Source organism: Chelonia mydas, chromosome 1, assembly GCF_015237465.2.
Source record: "Chelonia mydas isolate rCheMyd1 chromosome 1, rCheMyd1.pri.v2, whole genome shotgun sequence".
Classification (NCBI taxonomy): domain Eukaryota; kingdom Metazoa; phylum Chordata; order Testudines; family Cheloniidae; genus Chelonia; species Chelonia mydas.
Window position 1 is genome coordinate 52,430,971 of NC_057849.1, and position 15,457 is coordinate 52,446,427.

Consider the following 15,457-nt stretch of genomic DNA (forward strand, 5'->3'; position numbering starts at 1 on the left):
AAGCAGATACTCCTCATCTGTGTGTGTAAAGTGGGCAGCATGTACAGACCCTCCTTCTTTGATGAAAGAGTGATCTTTGATGAAATGGTGGATGGCTTTTGATTATTCTGAATGAAATAGTTCTGCCTAGAAACTCTGTTTACTCTTATCTTACCAATCCTGTACATCTTATTCTCTGGGTGCCCGTAATGCAAGTCTCTTCAGATTCTGAACACTCTTTCAAACATTTTCATCCCTGCTAGTTTAAAACTGAGGTAAGCCTAAGTGTGCTGGAAGCAAAATCTAAATACTGAAGATTGATTCTGACATCAGATATCTTAAAAGATGCTGATGAAAATAGCTGGATAGTGAACACCCTGTGCAACTGGCTAATGTTCATTGCATTCTTCCTTTTTTGGGTGAAGCAGAAACACCAAGGCTCAGTGAGACAACGTAATCTCCCAATTTAGAAACATGAAATACCTTCTGGATAAGTCAAGTGTTTTCCATGTTTGTTGAAGAGAAGGCTGGACTCTCTTTAAGGAGCCTCACACCCACTCAGGTTTCAGACTGCAGTAGTCTCACAGATAAGAGTTAAAACAGCAAGGGGTTTCTTTCTGGTCTGCCTGTCTGGGGCCATAGTCAGAATACGAGGTACTCAGTGTGATTGCATTAGCATCTGCATTTGGGAAAGAAGTAGCCAGAAAGTGAGGAAGAGAGTATAAATGAGTTGAACACATCTTTGCCTCCTGATTTCTAATCATTTTCACTTTAAAAGGGCCATTCTCATCTAGGACAGCTATTATGACACATTTACAGCTGAGATAAATAGCTTGTACACTTACCTCCCCCAGCTCCCCAGTTCTCTAAACAAATATAAAATGTCCTCTGAATTTAATCAGGGTGTTAGCAAAAATAATGGCAGAAATATTCTCCATCACCTTGTGAACATGTCACAGTTGCAGGACTACCTCTGTTCCCTCTCTGATCTCTCTGGATGTGTCTAGACTGCTATAAAAAGCCTCAGCACCAAGTCTCAGAGCTTGGGTCAGTTGACTCAGGCTCAAGGTGCTATAAAATCGCAGTGTAGACATTCGAGCTTAGGATGGAGCCTGGGATAGGAAAACGAGCAAGGGGGATGAATCTCAGTGGCTGTGCTCCAACACAGCCTGAACTTCTACACTGCAATTTTATAATCCCACAGCATGAGCTCCAAGGCCTACATCAACAGACCTGAGTCAGCCTTGGCTGTGCGGCAGGTCTTTTATTGCAGTGTACACGTACCCTCTGAGCTTGGGCCTCAGGAGTCGGGCCTTCTGCCTTTACCTCTCCTTGGGTGGAACCATGCGCTTCTCCCACTCTTAGGCTCTGGGCTAAAGTGCCATGTGTATCAACTCAGGTCCAACTAGGTTCAGTACCTACGGTTCTTCCCCTTGGGAATCTGTGCCCAATGATGAATATAAAGATGAGACACCCTTCTTAAAACAAAAAATTGTTTAAATGAAATTTTAGAAATAAAGCATGATTGAAGAGAAAACAGGATTTAAAATAGCAAACTGTCTGTATGCATGTCAAACCTATCTAAATGGTGGTCCAGGCAGGTTGAGCTTCTTCAGACACCCTAGCTGGTCCTGGGAGTGAGCCTGCACAACTTCTCAGCAAAAACTGCTTCGCCTAGAGTGAGAGGGTCATTTCTGATCAATAGCTAAATTTCTCTTTCTTCTCAGTTCTCGGGCTTTTCTGCCTGCCATCCAAAATCAGTTTGTTGAGCTCAGATGGAGGGCAAGCCATTGTCTGGTATTAAACTGGACAGTCGTCTTTTTGAGAGGTTTGTCCTCTGTCTGGTACTGGTACGTATGAGGTCACACTGGTAGGGTGGAGTCACACCAGCAGGGGTATCCCTGGGCTGTTCCCCAAAATACAGGAATATCTGGTATTCTGGGGCAGTATGAATGGCCACCTCACAAATCTATCTACTCAGGACCAGCGGTTCTCCCATTGTTCTGTATTAACCCCAATGTGTTCACTGAAGGGTGTCTTATCTTAAGTCATTGTTTGCCTTCCTGCTTGTTTCCCAGAAACACTGCTGATTTATCCCAACATAGACATATAGTAAACAGCCCAATAGCCAGGTTACATACAACATTCATAAATTATTACTGAGCAGATCCACATCTGTCACACACCTGAAATCTACTGGGGTATCATTGATCACCTTAAACTTTTAAAAAACTTTCAAAACATATAGCTGATGTACTGCCAAGACGTGATGTCAAAGATATCTGATGTGATGAAAATAACTCAGAAATAAACAAACAAGCAAAAATGTAAGGGTGAATTACATATGCCAATTTAAAAAAATTCTAGAAGGCAGCTGTCAAAAGTTGGAGACCTGGGACGATTTTTTCTACATCACTAATTCCCAAAATAAGTAAGATCAGTTGTGCCACCATTCCAGTGAGTAGTCCCATTCAAGTCATTTGAACAATAGTGATTTACATCCAGGGATGATCTGTCCAACTCTATACAATTACTGTTGATATTGGAACACACCCCAAATGTCCTTGTTCTCGTACTGATCCTGAAGAGCCTCATGTAAGTGATGGTCATAACAACAGTCCCTATGCTCTCCTGAATATAGTAATTGTTCCCTGCCAGTATCCTCATGAATATAGCAACCCCAAATAGAATGGGAAGGAACACAAAGAAGCTAGGGTCATGTTCCCAGTCTTGGAGGACAAGAACATGCTCAGCCTTGCTAGGTTGTGGCACAGTGGCTGGTCTTTAAGAGGCACAATACCCTCTAATTAGAACTAGTTGGCTTTTCTTTCCCACTCTGAAAAATTTCAGTGACTGTGGTAGAGCTGGAGGGGAAATTTTTTTGTCAAAGTATTCCATGGAAAATTTCAACTTTTTGGTGGAAAACTGTAAGTTCTTATTGGCCAGGAATGTCTCACTCTGTGTATTTGCATCTGTAGGAGGTGATCCTTGTTAAGGCCTCTATTTATATTACAGTAATGTCTAATAATAGTATGCCAACAGAATGCAGAATACCTCCAGTGCAGACCTGTCCTGTTTTAAATGCCTATATATTTGATATATGCTAGAGAACACTAGTAATTTTGATACACAATACACTTAGTAATATATCTTAATCTGTTTTCCAATTACATATGATTTAGCACCAGTCACTGATTTTCAGATACTCCCAGACTTAATTCTTATGAAAATTCTCCATCATTTCAGTGATAGTTCAGCCATGCCCTCACCTAAGATTGCAAATCAAACTGAGCTATACAACTACCATAGAAAAGAGAACGTGTTGGTAACGATCAAGTGTTGGGGCTGAGAAATACCAAAAGCTTCACCCCTCCTCTAATACCATGTACGTAAAATTTCAGCTCAGATTCAAACTCTAATCTAATGAGGTTTTCTTTTTGCTTAGGAGAAGAGTGAAACAACTATCGAAGACTGGGCAGAGAGGAAAAAAAAAATCTTATTTTAAAAATAGGTTTAAAATGGATCCTAGAGAAGCTGAAAAGCAAACATTACAGGTGAAATCCCAGGCCCATTAAAGTCAATGACAAAGCTCCCATTGACTTCCCTGGGGCCAAGATTTCACCCAGTACTTCTGGTCACTTACTGTCTACCATCAAACATACTAACAGCTGGTAAAATCCCATACCTACTGACACCTTTATTTCTCCTATATTACAGTACATTGCTTAGTGATCGATCTGACACATATGGGGCTTAACTAATTAACATCTGTAAAATGCTGAGAGATTCTTGGATGAAATGGGCAGTTAAAAGTGAGCGTTGCAGTTATAAATGCATTAAAAGTGGGGCAACTAAATTAGTAGAATATATAATTACAGAAGTAAAAATCTCAGAACAGTTGACTAAAGGAGCAGATGTACATTTTGCCATCCTGCTGCATTTGTTATTCTTTGAATGGTAATTTTACAGCCCAGAAGTTTATTTTTTATATATATAGCCAATCTGGTCAGTAGCCACAAAGGGCTAGATTGCTGTTTTAGAACCTGCTCTGAACCAGTGTATAGCTGCACCACTGCAAGAGGGAAAGACAAAAATCTTATAAGACTAGCTGTGTGTTGCAATCCTCTTTGCTGTTTTTTGGGTGCTGAGTAGATGGAAGCAGTTTGTCAATATTACATCTTAGGGCTTGATTAAAGGGCCCCACAATTTCAGACTACAGGGGTATGGATTGCTGCATGCACGAATGCACTGCACAGTGGACGCTGCTGGCGTGAACAGACAGGTACCTACTTTGCATTATGTAGTGCTGGCGAAAGAGGACTATGTCAACAAGTACCTTAGTTCCTGTTGACAAGTACCTTACCACAGCGGGTGAGTTACAGCACAGCGCGCTAGTTCACACTGCAGTTCACACCCCTGTACTCTGAACTGCGGGGCCATGCAGATGTAGTCTTAGTCACACATTATCATGTTTCTTAGCAGCAGGTCTAAGACCTCAATGATGGATGATTTCCACCCTTATCAAATTTCAAAACGAAACTAAAATATTAAAATTACCCCCACAATATTAAATCTTGCTGTTCTGGACCAAGACAAGAAGGGTGGAATTTGGGACAAAGGAACATACAGTTTTCTCTCAGGCCCTGAGGCAGACTGCAGTACTAGGGTTGCCCAGCAATTCCAAATATTAGGCAGGCCTGCACACGGCATCTAACACAACCCGTATAGAGGATCAGGAATTCTGTGTATTCAGCACAGCAAATTCGACGGTTACTCTCTTAGGCTTGTGTGAATCACATTTGCTATAGTTGGGCTATAATTTTAGACATTCAGGGTTAAATATTCCAAAGGTAGAGGCCAGGTACATATAAATGTTCATGAAAAAGTTCAGCTGTGTTTGTGCTCATGGTCTGGTCACGCAGATGAGTTAAAGACACACATAAGAGGCGTAACAAGCGATCTGTGGAGGTCTTTTCCTGATTTGCAGTTAAATTGTATTAATCACGTGAGCAATCACTGATGCCCCTTTGTGAGTGGTTGTTTGGTTTTTGTTTTTGGCATGGAGCTTGGGCTGCCACAAGTAAGTTAAGTGCCTCAAAGATAAGTGACCTAAGGATGGGCTTAGTGCTCTGGAAGGACATATTGTTGAGCACCTTTAGGACCTTTATGTTACACAGGCTTTTCCCAGTATAGGTGACAGGAGAATGCATTAAGAAATGGATAAATGCATCAGTGTATCTGCTCCTAAATGATGTCTTGTAAACCCAAGCTAAGGCAGTCACAGAGAGTGTGTCACTAGGTGAAATTGACAAAAATAATTTTCTTTCCGAGGCCTGGTTGTTGTTGTTGGTGGTGGTGGTGTTTTCCTGATCTCCACTATACTTCCTACTTCGAAGCATGGGAAAGGAATCTTGGTACTTGGTACAACAGAAACAAATACATTGATAATGCTACATTGTTTAAAAAAAAATCCTAATCTAGGTTAGTCAGACACAAACCACATCAGTCTATCAGTTCTACCAAACAGCTATATGCCACTAGCCTCCAAACATCCCTACATGCTGAAAACTGCAGAGGGGTGGGAACCTTGTCCACTGTTCCTCGCACGTTCTTGTCACCTGCTGGAAATGGCCCACCTTGATTATCACTACAAAATGTTTTTTTCCCTCCCGCTCTCCTGCTGGTAATAGCTCACCTTACCTGATCACTTTCGTTACAGTGTGTATGGTAACACCCATTGTTTCATGTTCTCTGTGTATATAAATCTCCCCACTGTATTTTCCACTGCATGCATCTGATGAAGTGAGCTGTAGCTCATGAAAGCTTATGCTCAAATAAATTTGTTAGTCTCTAAGGTGCCACTAAGGTGCCTTTTCTTTCTGAGGATACAGACTAACACGGCTGCTACTCTGAAACTTGTCCATATATGATGATGAAGCCCAGACATAAGGATGCTTTGGGAGAATATAAATAAGGGCATCAAAGAACTGTCAGGTCTCTCCATCCCAGTAATCCCTAAAACATCTTTCTGTCATTTCCACCTATGTGACTAGAAGGAGTCCTGTATGGATTTTTGCTTGCATATACTGATGCCGCTCAGGAATTACTGGCCTGCAAAGGGAAGAAAGCTATGAGGAAGAGGTCCAGGCAGAGTAGGATGGAAACGCTTCACTAGACTGGCCAAAGAATTAGTAGAGGTACAACAGGGAATAATCCTGCATTGGCAGGCAGATGGACTAGATCATCTTGTTGGATTTTTCCATCTGTAACACCTCTGATGCTTTGATTCATAGCTGCAGAAATAATAAATACCCTGACTATATGTCTGTCTGTCTGCTTTCCACACCTGTGCAGAGAGACAAATCAGCTCTTGCCAAGTTGTAGAATCTATTAAATTTCCTCCACATAAAAGGTGCAGCTCCCTCCTCCCTAAACTTAAAATTACTCTGACCCATGTCCCATAGTGAAGAAGGAAAAGAGATACATGCTGGGTAGTTAACAGTTTTCTGAGGGGTGAGGGTAGTGGGGCATTATTGTCTATTAATGTTTTGGATTATTGTCACTGCAATAATTACAATTCCTCAAATACTACAGAATAACTAATACTACTTCACTATAACTGTATAAGTGTTAACTAATGCTGGGATTTTCAAAGGTGCTAAAGGGAATTAGGTGTCCAACTCCTATTGAAATTCAATAGAATTTGGCTGCCTATCAGTCTATAAGGAGAAAAATATAGGGGGAGTGTTGACTGGGTCTTTTCCACCGCCCAGAAAGCACAGATTCCCAGACAGACTCTTGAGCTGAAGAAATATGTCATTTATTTGCTGCTTCAATGCATGATCAGTCCACTGAAACAAGGTCCAACATAGGGTTAAGTGCAAGCACGCCCACATTCAGCCGCTCACCTTAAATAAACTGTTACGAAATTATTCATTGTATATTGTATAACCCCCTTATCTGCCTAGCACTAAGATTAGTTTGCTAACTCGGTTGTTTACCTGATCAGATTACGGGCTCAGCTTTTTACCGGACTATTCTCTTTCCTTGCCCAGACAAGCGGGCATCTTTTCACATGTCCCAACACCTAAAATATACCTTCTACATATTACATTCTACAGGGAGACTTTCAAAGGCACAAATAGCAGATAGATGCTAAACTCCCATGTAAAATCAATGGGAGTTAGGGATTTAACTGCCAGCTGTGCCTTGGAATATCTCCCTCATATTCTGTGGTTTTTATATTAATACCTTGTACCTACTTCAAATTAAAATTATTTTTAAAAATACATGTTTTACTAAGTCTACTCAATATGGCTGCAATATCATCCTAATTCAGAGTTCATGTCACGGTTGGCAAGCTGACCTGTTGAAAAAGCGGTCAAACTTCTTAAGTAAGAAAAAAAATTGGATTAGCAATTAGAGGACTATCTGATGAGACTCAACCCAGATAAGACTGAGATAATGCTTAGAAAATAAACCCCAGCAATAATGGTTGAATGTATATGTGGAATGTACCCACCTATTAAGCAGTATTTCTCACAGAATACATGTGCTATTCTTTGTGATCCATTTGATTTCCATGTGAGGTTTCAGATGTTCATTTTGATCTATAAATCCTTAAATTGTTCTGGTTGTGGCTACTTGAGAGGAGAGCTAGTTGGGAATGTTTTGACTAAATGTTTTTTTGTTGGAAAGTGTTGATTTGTCAAAACACAAAATATTTCCATGGGAAAAATCAGTTTTGATTAGACTTTCCTCAGGTCCAGGATGGAAATGAAAGAGAGAGAAAGTCAAGATTAGCCAATCAATCGTAACTGCTGCAGTATCGCAACAGAGAAGAGGAAATCTCTAAAGTAGAGCTGGGTGGGAAATGGGCTTTCCATCCAACAAAAAGTTAGGGATTTAAAAAAAAAATTTACATTCTGCACTCTGCAGACATGAGCTATGAAATACTGGCCAAAGAGCTGCTCACCATAAAAACTGCATTTGAAGAATGGCGTCACCACATGATGGGAGCTTGGCATCCTTCAGTACCTCCCCAAGGCCCCAGTGTTGAAGCAGAGGCAGTTAAAGTGGGCATTGTTCTTTTCTCGGTCCAAGTTTATGATTAGCTACGTCCCAGGAAGTGAAATGGGAAAGCCAATGCTCTGTAGCGGAAGGGGGAATACTCCTGGGGAAGCAAAGAACTGAATTCCAAGCCCCCAATCTCCCCAAGCCTGGTAACTTTACCAATGCCACCATTCAGCGAGACCTGCTCTCCCTCATCTGGTCTGTCTTGAAAGAAAAGCCATTTGCCCAAGGGATGCAGTCTATGCCAGTGCAGGCTAGGATGCACCATTCCATGTGGAATAGGATAACATGCGTTTTTGAGCACATATATTGACCCAAGGGTGCCCCCTACTGGAGGGGTTATGGCTGTGCCGTGACATTCCATTGGCAGCCCACTGAAAGACCTCCTGTATGGTTGCCTGTTTTTTCCGGTGGCCCTGCATGTGGGCTGATGTCCAAGCATCCATGTGTTATACCAATAAAATAAAAACCAGCAGGATCTTATTAAAGGGTAAAAGGCAAAATGCCACATTTATTGTGAATACAGAAAGAATCATAGTAAGCAGTTAGTTATAGCTATAACATTCCATTCAATTTCATATTTATTCACACATTCATTCATACACACACACACACAGGTTCTGCAAGGTTGTTATCATAGTTACCAGCCTTAGAGTTGCTCATGCCAAGCCACTGGCCAGGTGGCCTGGACATGAGGAGGGAGCTGGGCCTTGTCAGATGCTCATCTGATGCTCTTGGAAGTTGGTTTGCAGAATCAGACCCCAAAGTTCTCACTTTCTAGAGTCCATTTTTATAGGAAATTCTTCCTATGCCAGTCTATGGGAATTGCTTCATCATGCTGTTGCTGAATCAATCAGCAGATGGCACATTCCTGACGGCTCCGTGCTGCCAGATGTTATCTTGTTCTTTGGTTCTCCCATTCTTGAGGCTGTTGGGTGGATTCCAGTCTGCCCTCTGGGGATGGGTCCTCTGGTTATTTCCACCTGACGCCTTCTTCAGCCGATGGACACTGGATTCTTAGGCTGGCACCTCCCTGATCATTCAATTATCCACACCAAGCATCCATCCACATACATCCTCTATCTCTATTTTAATCACAATTGTTAACAAAGCGAGATGAATACAACAAAAGGGCGGGGAATCTCTGGGTGCTGTTTCTGTTGTTACAGAGTATTGCTTTAAAGTCTCTCTCTGTGTGAGTAGTTGTTGTTACAAAGAATTGTTTTGAGAACAGACTCTGTCTTGGAATGTACTAACACAATTAGCAGCTTGTAAGTTTCACACATAGAGGGAGAGAAACAGTACCAAAAACCAAGAGACCTCTTAATTAGTAATACCCTGGAATTTAAACTATGGGGAATCAAACTCATTTGTGATTTTAATACAGAACTACTTTAATATGATCCAACACATGGACTCCTGCAAGTGCTGTGCACATATCAACCACAGCCCTTGGCTCCTTAGTATCTCTGGAGACCCTGGCTAGGCTTTGGTCTGCCATCAGGCTAGACTTTATTGAATCTTAACATTTGTGGACTGCCTGACCAAAATGGCCTACTTCATCCTCTTCAGCCAGCTGCTGTCTGCTGACGCTACCGTCCAACTCTTGCTGCACAACATGGTCCAGCTGCACAGACTCCCAGACCACATAGGCCCACAGTTCACCTCTTCCTTTGGCGCAAAGTGTTCAGGTTATTGGTCATCCAGGTATCCACCTGCACTGCATACCACCCCCAAACAGATGGTCAGATTGAACAGGGGAGATAACCAGCCACACCCCTGCCATATACAGAGTTTTCTTACAACAATGCTGACCATGCCTCCATGAGTCAGAGCCCTTTCTTTGGCAATTATGGGTTCTATCCCTGTTTCCACCTTGTGTTACCAGCAGCCTCTCCAAGCCCTGCTGCCACTGACTGGGTCCAACAGACCCATCTCATTCAAGAAGAGCTCAAGAACCACCAAGAAGAGGTGAAGAAGGCCTCAAGAAGCTTCAGTAGTTATGGTAGGCCAGAAGGTGTGAATTGCTGCCACATACCTCCAGACCTCCTGCAAATTGAACCACCAGTTCATGGGACCCTTCCCAATATGCCAGCAGTTTAACCTGGTTACCTTCAAACTCCAGCTTCCCTTGCCTCTCAGGAAGCATCCAGTTTTCCATGTTTCCTTTCTGAAGCCCTATTCTGAGAACCCTTTTCTTGACCAAACCATACCACCACCTCCAGCAGTTGAAATCCAGTGTCATAAGATATACAAAGTGTATGCCATCCTCAATTCCCAATGGACATGAAGCAGCCTGTACCATCTGTGCACTTGGGAGCCTGCCTCCCATGTCCAAGCCCTTGGCCTGGAGGAGGAATTCCACAAGGCTCACCCAGGCAAGCCTGGACCAGCACAACCCTGAAGGTGGGGATGATGTAAGAACCTGAAGGGCTGGAATCTGGGACCATGGGGGTTCTGGCCACTGGTACCTCTGCATTACCATGAGAGCCTTAGACTGTGCTCCTATTGGAGGTTTTAGGCTGGGATCCCACAGGAGGACCCTGTGAAACTCAGTTTGACAGGAAGTACCACCCAGCAGAACCCAAGTAGTCGCCCCTCACAGCCCACTGATTGGCCAGTACCAGTACTTAAACCAGGAAGCCACGAAGGGGAATTGTCTCAGCAAAAACACAGACTGACTGTCTGTCTGCTCCAGATACTGCTCGTCATTAGACCCTAGACTCCAGCTTCTGACCCTGGTTTGTCCTCAACTTTGCTATTCAATCCCTGTCCGTAACCAGGCGCCTGACCCCGATCTCCTGGTAACCTGATTCTGCCTGCCTCCTGCTGCCTGCCTCTCAGTTTGCCCACTGTCCTGTCTCAGACTCTGACCCCCCAGAAGCCTGAGACAGCTTGCTCCAGATGTCTGATTCTTGATCTGCCCACTGGCCTGTCTCAGACTCTGACCTCCTGGTATTAGACTTGGCCTGTCTTCTAACTCCTACTGTGACCACTATGTATGTCCTGGTCATGACTGGTGGCGATGAGGTGAAATTTGCATTGAGCTAGGGCAGATCATTTTTGGGAGCCTCTTTTAATGTCTTTTGTTTGATTGTTTCCATTTGTCAATAGTGCATATGCCCAGAGAAATATTAATAGTTAAAATCTCAATAAATAAATAATAAATCAAAGTCAAAATCAAACAATGGGATACCATAATAGCAAACAGATTTCTTAAAAGTTGGCACATCCATGGTACATGAATGTTTCTTCATCCTCACCTCTTCATTTGACCTGCAGCCCAGGTTCATCTCTCCCACTCACCAAAATGGCCATTCACTTGCCTAGGTCTTCACCAAGTTCTGATTTCTCTGTTGCTGAGTTCCTCCTCTCCAATCATCACCCATTTTCTTTCAGCATCGCTCTCCCCCCACATCTCATGCCCTGTCACTTGGCTGTTCTATGACTTCCAATCTGTCAGCATTGATGATTTCTTATCTTCTTTCAAACGTCTCCTCCCTGCCCTTTCTTCCGTTGATATGGCTGTTGGTTCTTTCCATGCTTTGTTCTATTGTCCCTCTTTCTTATCACAGGGGTTACCCTGACAATCCCCAGCCCTGGCTTATCCCGAACATCTGCTTCCTCTGCTCCTCCTCTCACACTGTGGAGCAACGTCCCTGAATGTAATCCCATGACCAGGCCATCTTCGTCCACTAAAATTCATTCTCCCTCCTTCAGTTCTGCCATTTTCCCAGTTAAACAATTGTACTTCTCCAGCTTAATTCAATCCACCTGTGCAATCCTAGCTGCTTTTTTGCCACCTTTGATTCAATGCTTAAACCTTCCATTCTTCCTGTCTGCACTTCTCTCTCCACACAGGATCTCACCAATTTCTTACAAGGGAAAATTTGACAGACTATAATGTGACCTTCTGCTTCCCCTTCCCTTTCTACAACTCTCTCCTCCTTCTCCCCTATCAAAATGCAAAAGTTTCTCTCCTCCTCTAACCCCTCCACTTGCCCCAGCTACCCATCCCATCTCTCATCCCAATCCCTTATTCTTCTCCTTAACTTTTCACTCTCCTCTGACTCTTTCCCCTCAAAATACAAACAGGCTTTAGTCTTCTCAATTTTCTTTTTTAAAAAACCAGCCTTGACTCCACTTACCTCTCCAACGACCGCCCAATCTGCCTTCTCCCTTTAAAGCTAAACTCCTTGGTCACACTGTCTACAATTACTGTCTGTAACTCCTCTCCTCTAATTCCATCCTAGACCCTCCCCAATCTGGGTTCTAACCTTTACAGTCCACTAAAACCACTCTCACCAAAGTCTCTGATGATCTCTTCCCAGCCAAAGCTCAGAACCAATACTCCATCCTCATCCTCCTTGACATGGTAACAGCCATCATCATGCTCTTCTTGAAATTGTCTATTCCCTTGGCTTCCTGTCTGTGCTCTCCTGGTTCTCCTCCTACCCCTCGTATTGCTCCTTCTGAGTGTCCTTTGGAAGATCTTCCTCTTCCCCTTCCAACTTTCAGTGGAGGTTCCACAGGGCTCTATCCTTGGTCCCCTTCTCTTCTCCTGATCTAGCCCAAGGACTTTGTTTCTGGGTAAATCTCATCCACAAACAGAAATCCAACAACTATCTCTTGGCCTGTCTCTCTGACATCTCCTTGTGGATGTCTAGCAATCAATTTAAGTTCAATATGGCTAAAAGAGAACTCAGCTCTTCAAACCTTCCCTTCACCTCCAAGCTCTCCTTATTGTCTCTTTCTCAAGCACATGTCTCGCTGTGGATAACACCAGCATCCTGCCTATCACTCAGGCACAGAGCTGTCCCTTGAGTACAGTGAATTGGGGTGACCACCCCAGGCCCTGCGCTCTGGGGCGCCCTGCTCTTCTATAAATTCGTAAGGAGACAGGCAGGAAGGTGAGGCAGGAGGTGGGTGAAGTGAGGAGGCAAATGGGGAGATGAGCAGCTGGCAGCAGGCAGTCAGGCGGGCGGGGGGGTGAGGAGGAACCCCCCTACCAGGCCCTCTCCCCAGAACCTCCTGCCTGCCAGCATGCCCCACCAATCAGCACCTCCCCCTCCCTCCCATCGCCTACCGCCTGCCCCTGATCAGATGTTTTGCAGCATCAGGAGGCTCTTGTGGGGAGGGGAGAGGAGCGAGGGCACAGAACGCTCGGGGGATGGAACTGGGTGGGGAAGAGGCAGGGCAGGAAGAGGTGGGGTGGGAGTGGAGCAGGGGTGGGAAGAAGTAGGGTGGGAGTGTGGCCTTGGGGAAAGGAGTGGAGTGGGGGCAGGGCCTGGGTGGAGCCGGGGGGGGGAGCACCCCCCAGCAAATTAGAAAGAAACTCGGAGCCTATGTCCCAGGCCCCGCACCCACCCTAGGGGCAGCCCTGCTCTGGCATATAACCAGGGTATCATCTTCGATTCAGATCTCTCTCTAGGCCCTAACATATAGGCCATATAAATGAAGTTTGCAGATTTTTTCTGCATAACCTCTCTATGATATGGCCTTTTCTATCCATCCAGAACTAAAACTTTCATCCAGGTTCTCATAATCTTGCATCTCAGTTACTACAATGTCCTTCTCTCTGCACTTGACAAATGCAATCTTGCCCCATTTATATCCATTCAGAATTCTGCTGCAAATATCATTTTCCTAGCCCATCACTTTGACCTTGTCACCTCTTTTTTTGTTCCTCTACTGGCTTTCCCTTCTCGGTTGCTTATATGGCCTATACGTACCCTACCTATCATCTCATCCAGCATTGAAAGGTTGATTCCCATCTCTATTAGGCCCATGATGCCAATTTGCATCAATCTGTTGTCTCGTATCCTATTCTTAGACTGCAAGCTTTTTGGAGCAGGGACCAGCGGCTTTGTTCTATAGTACATATAGCACAATAGCACAATGGGATGCTGATCCGTGACTGGAGGTGCCAGGTGCTATGGTAATAAAAAGAATAAATAATAATTGAGTCTGATGTATCTTCTCCACTAGTGGCTACAAGTGGGTGCTTCAGAGAGAGGTGTAAAACTCTAGGTCATAGGTGCCGACTCCATGGGTGCTCCAGGGCTGGAGCACCCACAGAAAAAAAAAGTGGGTGCTCAGCACCCACTAGCCACAGCTGTTTGGAGGTGCAGCCAAACAGCTGACTGGCAGCTGGGGGAGAGGCTTGTGGAGGGCGAAGAGCAGCGAGCAGGCAGGAATCTGGGGGAGGGGTAGAGCAGAGGCGGGGCCTGGAAAGGAGGCAGAGCAGGGGCGTGAAGAGGCAGGGTGAAGGCAGGGCCTCAGGGGAGGGGTGAGTGGGGGGTAGGACCTCAGGGCAGAGTGGTGGTGGAGCACCCTCTGGGCAAAAGAAAAACTCAGTGCCTCTGCTCTAGGTCACTGTGCAACATTACATTATGGAGGGAGATGTCTCTTTCTAATCCCAGCTGTCATGATCAGTTTATGCAAGAAAGCCTAAGAACTGATGGCGTTCATAGCTTGTAGTGCGAGTGCAGATGCTCTTCTTTGGAGTTATACATTCTTTTGTAAAGGTTATTTTTGTTTAATGAGTCACAAATCCATAAAATCAGCTCTGTGGTATTTAGTGGATGCCAGATAAAGCAAACAGAAAAGAAATATTGAAGTCTTTTATAGCATTATGAATAAACTATTTGACTGCAAAGGAGACCGGTAGGGATTCAGTATAATGAATCAAAGAACATATCACTGGGTTTGTTTAATTAGTATACTGAGTCCTTGGTGGTACACTCTCATCTTGCTGGGCTCTCACACAGCATTTATGTCCATCTTTGCCACAAGAAATTATGCTTTTCACTCTCCTTTAGAACTTCTGTGTGAAACTTACCCATATATAGAGTGGAAGCACAAGGTCTATGCATAACTGAAATCTGATTTAGAGCTAAAATGCTCAAAAAGTTGACATTTCAACCAATTTTTTGGTCAAATTTTCAGTTTTTTGCCAAAAACCTCTTGACATTTTTTACAAGTTTTCATAGACATTTTTCATGTTTTTTGACAATTGAAAAGTTCATTGAAATTTTGACTTCTTAAAAAATTTCAAAAGTTTGAAAAAACAGTAGAAGATTTTGAAAGTTTCCAGTGAAACTTTGTACTGTTGGTTTGTGTGGGGAGGAGAGAAGGGGTTTCTGACCAGTTTCAACCAGTTTTCCAGACTTAGTTTATGTATAAGTGATCTATAGGTCTGGAGCTAGCCCTGTATCAAGGTGAATTTCAGCCTGGAAGAGTATGTGGGAGGGGGGTCTGGCTTATTTAAATATGCCTGTGAGGATGGGTCATACTGTACGTCACAGTTCTGTGATGAGCCATTACTATCACACAACATTTAATCTATCATTATCCTATGACTGTACTGCTTTATAACTTTGATTTCACTTCAACTGTGTGAAAA